Raw genomic sequence first — 8357 nt, 5'->3', positions numbered from 1 at the left:
TTTTGATGTATCCATCTTCTCCGTCAAGTGTTGCGGTGGTTCCATAGCAGTTTGACTACCTTCAAGTGCCCAACGCTTCAGCATAAATGGATGAATCATGCTTCATTGGTGCATTTTATGTGGTGGTGCGTGTGATGCCATCGTTGGATATGCACACCATATAAATTTCATTCAATCTCAGCCGTTCAAAACACCATGTGTACATTTAATCAATTTAAATGAAACAAAACCAACTTTTTCTTTTAAATGAACGGAACCATAGTTTTCTTTTTTTTTTCTTTTTTGTTTTCTCTTTTCTTTATGTTTACCAAAAGAAAAAGACAATTTTTTTTTTTCCACATTCATGGTCTGCAGATTGAATCCCATCACATTGAGCTTCTTTATTTGTTTATGTATAGCAGTCTTCATTTACCGATCAAATCCGATCCATTCTTCTTCAGATTCAATAAAAGAACATAGCTTCTTTAACTCCAATGCATCATTTGGTGAATTTTCATGCAGTTCATGAGCAAAGAAGAGATGATTACTACAGGAAGCTGTACTGTTTCCACATTCATGATCTGCCGACTGAATCCAATCACATTGAGCTTGGAAGAAATCTGAGGAGTAAGTCAGCGATGAAAATTAAAGGTCCCAAATGCCAGAATCCATGATATCAATATTTAAATTAGTGCCATCATCCATGACTTCTTGGACCGAAGGTGATGAGATCTTTTCAAGCTAAGCAATCTCAAGAGTCATGTTCATCTGGTTTCCTTGTTGCTGCGAGTGAATGACATTAGTGCACCTTCCAGCTCTGGTTCTAATAACTTCGGAAGTGTTTAGTGCCTCCTCTTGGGGAACCTCTATTGAGGCATTACCTGCTGATGATGGGTTATTTGTTAGACCATCTAGGGTTTTCCTCAAAACCCTAATAAAAATCATACAAGAACTAGAATGCAATATAATATTTAGAGAGCATTGGACATACCTTATACCAGACGTATGTTGAAGAAAATTAATCCAAACCTTTTGAAGTCTTCTTCAATTGATGAAGCCTTCTCCAATCTCCTCTTCTTTCCTACCGTAACTCTTTCTTATGGAAAGAGAAGAGAACAAAAGAACTTGACGGATTTGAGGGACCCCATCATAACTATTTATAATAACAATCTCAAACCCTAGTCTATTTCCACAATGGACTGGTTTGGCCCATCTCAAACCTAATTGCAATGCATTGGCCCGATGTGTTAAGACCCCCATTAATTATTAACCCCAGTAATTATCCAAGCCCAATATATTTCTTAGGATAAATCTAACAATCACCCACTTTAGCAAGACTAATTACTATGTTATGATAAATTGATGTGGCCATGGAATCTCAATCACAAAATCTGTCATTAATCCATGATTCAGTTAATGAGTTCACTAATATCGGACAATAATAGAATATATGTCTCATCATATGACATATTTCTTTCTATCAATCACAACAAAAATTTACTTACTAACTAAACCGAAATGAGACAAACAAGGAATATTTTAACAATTGTGATCGCATAAATAACGTTATTCATTGTCGATCCTTCGCTATACCCCTGAATATCGTCATATTCATGGATTGCCTTGAACACCGTCACATTCAAGGCCAACACACATTTAGGCCCAAGGCCATGGTTAATAGTCAATCCGTCAATTATGATTAAAACCACATTTGGACAATGATAAAATCACCATTTCCAAAACATCATAACAATGAAGCAAAATTAAATGCATGCATGCATTAAAACATCCATAAGAAAAATAATTCATACATCATATATATATCATCAATATCAATTTATTAGCTCTCACTGAGTTCTCCCACTAAACAAGCATAAGTTCAGTTAAAAACAAATCATAAGATCAGCCAATTAACAATAATATGTGTTATAAGTTCAATCATCAAAATATAGAGAACTACTAAAGAAAATAGGCTTCATCTTTTATATTGTCACACATGGACTCAAGGATGGACTTTTTAATTATTATTAAACTTTTCTTGTTGGTTGTCACCCATTCTTTATGCTTTAGCTTCTCCTCATGTACTTGCAGTAGTAAGGTCAGTGGGCTTTGGCTTTTTAAGGGCCACATCCTAATCAAGCAATCCTAGTATAACATTTGTTTCATCTACCTATCTTTTATAGTTTTTGTCACACCCCACCCATCCGGATCCGGTCATACCTGAATACCCGTGGGGATGATACACCGCAAGATCTAGGTTTAGGGACAATTCCATACAATACATGATAAAGTAAATTTAAATGGACAAGAAATAAACCAGTTCAAGTATTTAATAATCAAAAATGAAAAGAAAGGAAAGGATTACAATATCCAAAACTTCATTTCAAAACTAAACATCAGAGTTATAAGAAAAGAAATAATGTATAATGTTGCAGTGGAAGTAATCTAAAGAAACTCTAAGGAAAAGGCTCTCCATAAGAGCAATCCTGGCAAGAACAGGAAGCGTCATGTGCCTCCACTTCTTCTCCAATCTCACCGTCTTGATAGCCACCTGATAAGGGATCCCCAACAAAAGAGGGGTCCTCATAACATGTAGAACAGTCTAAAGAAACAACAAAAATAAAGAAATGAGTTCATAGAACTCAGTGAGGTAACTAACAATCACATCATATCTTCATACAATTCCCATGTCAATAATTCATAAGACAAACATGTATTTAATAATATAAATAAACAAATGCAAAGTGAGGATATGAGGTTCCTAACCCTATAATGTAGTCTCTAAAGTAGACACGCATTAAGTTATACACCAGTCTTCTTTGGGCAGTCTCAACACTCTTACCTCACGGCACTCAAGCACGGCTATTGGGTAAAGTCTCATCAAGGCATGGTTGGGAATTAAGTCACCACTCTCTCACATCACCATTGGTATAAGATTTGGCACGTGTCAGGGACAAACCTAAGCCTAGTGCAGGGTCATTCAGTCTCGTAATACAATGGTCCGGATATCTCCCATCATGCCTAGTGCTCTGTTGGTTCAATACCTTCCCACCTATGAATGGAATCCTCAACGGGAGGCATCTGTTGGATCACATTCCTTAACCCATTGGTCATCCACATATAATAGACAGGATGATCTCCATGTCCTCTCACGGGTTGGTTATCGGTCTTAAGCACCCATGAGCCATTATTTATTATATGCAACCCTACCTCTCTATAATGATAGTGGGCCTACTCAATACAGGACCCAGCCACTACCATCACGAGTTAACTGGCTTCAATAACCCCTACCGAAGGGTAGTAGTACTCAAGAGATCATCTAGCCCAACATTTATAGACATGCCCTAAATATGTCAACCAGTAATTAGGGAAAACGCCAAGGGCACCATAGGAATGCATCCCATACCACTTCCTCTGCTATCCTATGGCAGAAATGCCAAAAAGCATTTCCCACTCCCCAATCACAACCTAAGCAATCACATAACTAGGGCAATGGGAGAACCCACAATCCTAGTAGAAAATACAAGGTAGAGGGAATAATAATATTCCTCCTCTCCCTTCACATACATTCACATTCCATTCTCATAACAACAATAATAGATTTAAAGAAACCAACAACATCAAAGATAATAGTTTTACCTTCCTTTCGTACAAAGTCACACACAATTATAGTAAGATAAACATAAATTACAACAATTCATATTTAACAAAAGACATAAAATAACAGCAATCAATTAAATATAATGTGGTTAGTTATTCCTCACCTTTCAGCTAGATTCCTTTCTCCAAAGATCAATACTTTCTTCCCACAAGGAAATAACCAAAGGATAATTTACCCTAATCATGCAAGAGGATTAACAAAATAAAAAATAGGAGTTAATTTGGGTTTAGAAAAATATCTTAAAATACTCCCGTAAAAACCCAAACAGAAAACTAGGTTCTAACTCGCCCTTTTAACCTAAATCGGCTAAAAGTTATAATTTCGCCCTTGATTTGAAGTCTAAACGAAACGAAATTTTGGGGGAAGTTAATTGGCAATAAAAAGATCATAAGGGTGTCCTCAATTTGATTCAATTTGACTTAAATCAAAATGCCCCAAATTGGCTCTCCTAAATCACTCGTAGGTAACTCCGAAGAGTCAAAATGCATCAATCTTACCATGGGATTGCATCAATAATTCATATTATAGAAAGGAACATTAAAATAAGGAAAGGAGTAAGCAATGAACCTAAAATGCTTCCCTTTCAAGATCCCTCAAAAGGAAAGGAGATAAAATACTCACAAAATTGTGACTAAGAGAAGGATTAAAGAAATCTCACCTTTCTGGAAGTTTTCGCGAAGATTCGAATCATAGAACACCTTCGAAAAAATGGAAATCGCTCTTTTTCTCAGTTTCTCCTCTTCCCGCAGCCTCAAACTCGTTCTTGCATAAAGAAAATGCAGTTACGGATGAGTTAAAACATAAAATAGGGCTTAAAAACCCGAAATTCCGTTTTTGCCCCTAATTAGAAAATGGGGTGGGGGGTTGGTTCACCCAACCAGCCCAACTTTCCGTCCATGTTTGGACCCCCAAATGGACTCTGAATTCAGTGATTTTTAGCTCGTTAGAAGATATTTCGACGGTCTTTGATTTGATACCTTATTTGCGTCAATCGGATTCCCCATCGCCGATCTACGAACGTGCCAAAATCGCCTTTTAACACCATCGTGATTAATTTTCTCCCTTCTTTTAAACTCCATGAGAGTTATCAAATCATCACTAGGTTCATCTACGATCATTTGGTCCTCTTCCAAACCTTTGGGCTCGACTCTAATGGTCCACAATTGTTGCCGACTCGAGGCTCGGGTTCGCGGTCCTGAAACCATAGGTGTGGGTTAGAAATCCGGGGGATTTCACAGTTTTTCCCAGTGAGAGCAAGGATAGAAGCCAAAACATTAGCTTGAGCAGACATCTTAAAGAGAGAACAAAAGTTCAAATGAGCAACATAAGTGAGAGCATAGCAAAGACATTCAAATAATTATATCATGATCATACGAAATAAAAATTACATGTTACTCTCAGATATACATGTATGAAAATCACACCATACCAAACGTGCTAAAGACAAAAACTTTAGCTAACATGAGCCGACCAAGTAACATTTCAACCTTTGGGTTAAAGAATACAAGGCATCACATGTAATCTTGCAAATATCGTGAGATAGTAATGATTTTCTAAAATTCCTCTCACCTTTGGGTGATAATAAACTTATGAAAATCACACCATACCAAACTTGCTAAAGGCATAAACTTTAGCCAACATGAGCCTACCAAGTAACATTTCAACCTTTGGGTTAGAATATACAAGGTCTCACATGTAATCTTGCAAATACCACGGGACAGCAATAACTTTCAAAAATTCCTTTCACCTTTGGGTGATAAGAAGCTCCTAAATTACGCTTCCCAAAATATCTTAATGTATTAACCCATATTTAAAATTGAATGCAACAATAATTCTCAAAAATCTCATTACCTTTGGGTAAATGAAACTCCTTAAATTATTATTCATCCCCACTTGAATGCATATACTATTATGGCTTAGATGACATCACCTTTGGGCAAATGTCACCAAAATTGACTACTATGACAAACAATAAGAAAGTAGAGTGATGCCACTTTGCTGGATTACACTCCTCTTATTATCTCCATCCAATTTGTAGTCGAAGTACAAAAATATGTACAATATATTAGTATTAAAGCACAACCAGTTAAGGGGTTAATACACAATTAAATCTTTATCTTTTTTCTTTTTCTTTTTTTTTTCGATCCTATGTCCGGACGTCCGTCTAGTCCTCTGTGTCCAGACGGAATTTTCGTCTGATCCTCTGTGATCATACAGACGTCCGTCTAGTTTGCTTTGACCAGACAAGTTGGGGTCTACTGTGACCAAACAAACGTCCCTCTCGAACGAGACAACGCTCTGTCTGGACAAAGGAAAATATTGTTTTCTCCAAAAACGAGCCCAAAACGCCACACGCAAGACAGGATTCATGATCTCATCATCCCTCTATTAAAAATATACAAAAAATCGAAGAAAAAAAATCTTGGATTAACAATTCACACAAATTATTACGATCTCCCCATTTGAATCCCTATAGTAAATCAAATCAATAGAATCCAGTTCCATAATGATTTACGGTTTCAATTAAACCATGGATCCTCCCATTGGATCCCAATAGAAAATCAAATCAGCAGAATATATTTCCATAATGATTTAGGGTTTCAATTAAACCCTAGATCCTCCCATTGGATCCAATCCAAATACAAACGATCAATTCTAGTTTTGAAAGGAAGGCTCTGATACCAATTGTTAGACCATCTAGGATTTTCCTCAAAACCCTAACAAAAACCATACAAGAACTAGAATGCAATATAATATTTAGAGAACATTGGACATACCTTACACCAGACATATGTTGAAGAAATTTATTCCAAACCTTGAGAATGATGAAGTTTTCTTCAACTGATGAAGCCTTCTCCAATCTCCTCATCTTTCCTACCATACATCTTTCTTGTGGAGAGAGAAGAGAACAAAAGAACTTAAGGGATTGGAGGGACCCCATCATAGCTATATATAATAACAATCTCAAACCCTAGTCCACTTCCACAATGGACCAGTTTGGTCCATCTCAAACCTAATGGCAGTGCATCTGCCCGATGTGTTGAGACCCCATCTTATTAACCCTAGTAATTAATCCAAGCCCATATATTGCTTAGGATAACCTAACATTCATATCTTAAGTTCCATATGGTTGTTTCTGTGCGGTCTTGCCTTGAAATTTCTTGCTCATGTTGGTGTTCCAATAGTTCTTCACTTCATTATATGTTCTCCCTGTAGTCTTCCTACTATTAAAGACCATCTGCCCTACCCACGCCTAAAATTCTCAAATTCCAATTCAGCCAAAAAAGGGAATTAATTTGCATAGATAAAATGCAAACTAGCGGAGAGATATAAATCCTGTCACCAAGTAGCTTATGGAGTCTGATGATGAGCTCTTCTTCTTTAGAAATGTTGCCTCTCTTGATATCTGATCTAATAGAGTTCAACCATCGCAGCTTGCAACTCTTTCCACATCTCTTCAAACCTAAATAACCATGAGATGAAGCTTCATACTTGTATGTGGTGAAGAAAATGGAACAAATGCAATTGATGAGAGAAAGATACAAAGAAATTAAACTTGTTTTTTGAGGAAGGTCTCTCCATTTCTCTTCTCCATGAGTGTTAAAGTAGTTAGTAAGTGTCTGATCCTCATGAGCTGACCATGCTTCTTTGTTGAGTCCCTCTTTGGAACATGATGGTTTCCTACCCATTTATTGTTTTTGCTACTTTCTTCCACAAATAAAAGGAAAATAAGGACCTTAACCTTCCAAGGTTATGTAATTTGGGTTTGGAACATTGGGTTCTCTCACCTATGGGAACAGAAGGAAGAGGTTGTCCCCTATTCTATATGTTGCTGAACTCACTCACTGTCTACCCTTTACCGTACTTATAATAATTCAAAGCTCCCGGCTAACAAGAGATTAAAAAGTGAAAAAGAAAAAAAAAAAAAGAAAAAAGAGTAAGGAGAGAGACAGAGAGAAAGATGAGATAGCAATGTGCCTATTCTATATGCTGCTGAACTCACTCACTATTTACCCTTTACCGTACTTATAATAATTCAAAGCTCCCGGCTAATAGGAGATTAAAAAGTGAAAAAGAAAAGAAAAAAAAAAGTAAGGAGAGAGACAGAGAGAAAGATGAGAAGATAGCAATGTATTGCTCATGTCTAATCACACAAAATAGAAAGATCAATGAGAGGCCCTTTTCAAGATTTATTGGCCATGGCCTTAAAAAAATTGCACTTTTTTGCTTTGCTTCTCAAAAGTTTCTTTGTAATACTCCTTTATTACATCGAGTAAATTAACCTTATAGCTTTACATTCAATCAAAATTGTGTGTCCAACCATCCAAATTTAAGTATTCAGTGGGCATTGACAGGAACCATAATAATTTGTATTAAATGGAAAGGAAAAAATGATTTACAAATCTATAATGTTGCGAGTTCTTATTCAAGAAAATGATTTTTTTTTTTTTTTTTTTTTGGTAGAATCCAAGCATTAGCCCTGTGAATATCAACATAGACATTGGCCCCATCAACATAGCCCCACTGAAGGCCTATTATAACCCACAGAAGCTGGTAGGGACCCCATGCCCAGGCTGAATAGCACACAATTGCCCAATATGAGAAACAAAAGAACAAAGGAGATTCGAATTTGACACATAGGGGCTACCAAACCTCTTGGGTGTGAGATTAGGATTACTACCCCTTCACCTTTGGTGGTAGAAGAAAAGGAGTTTAT

The 8357-nt window shown here is 36.6% G+C and overlaps 1 pseudogene; it reads right to left on the bottom strand.

Annotated features, from left to right (window-relative positions):
- Positions 1 to 408: 408 nt before the first annotated feature.
- On the bottom strand, positions 409 to 7329 carry LOC149011851 (transcription factor MYB1-like; annotated as a pseudogene).
- Between the last annotated feature and the right edge of the window lie 1028 nt (positions 7330 to 8357).

This window comes from Hakea prostrata, chromosome 7 (genome assembly GCF_041222555.1).
Source record: "Hakea prostrata isolate BN-2017 chromosome 7, UWA_Hpros_2, whole genome shotgun sequence".
Lineage (NCBI taxonomy): Eukaryota > Viridiplantae > Streptophyta > Magnoliopsida > Proteales > Proteaceae > Hakea > Hakea prostrata.
This window is presented reverse-complemented; position numbering and strand designations above follow the sequence as displayed.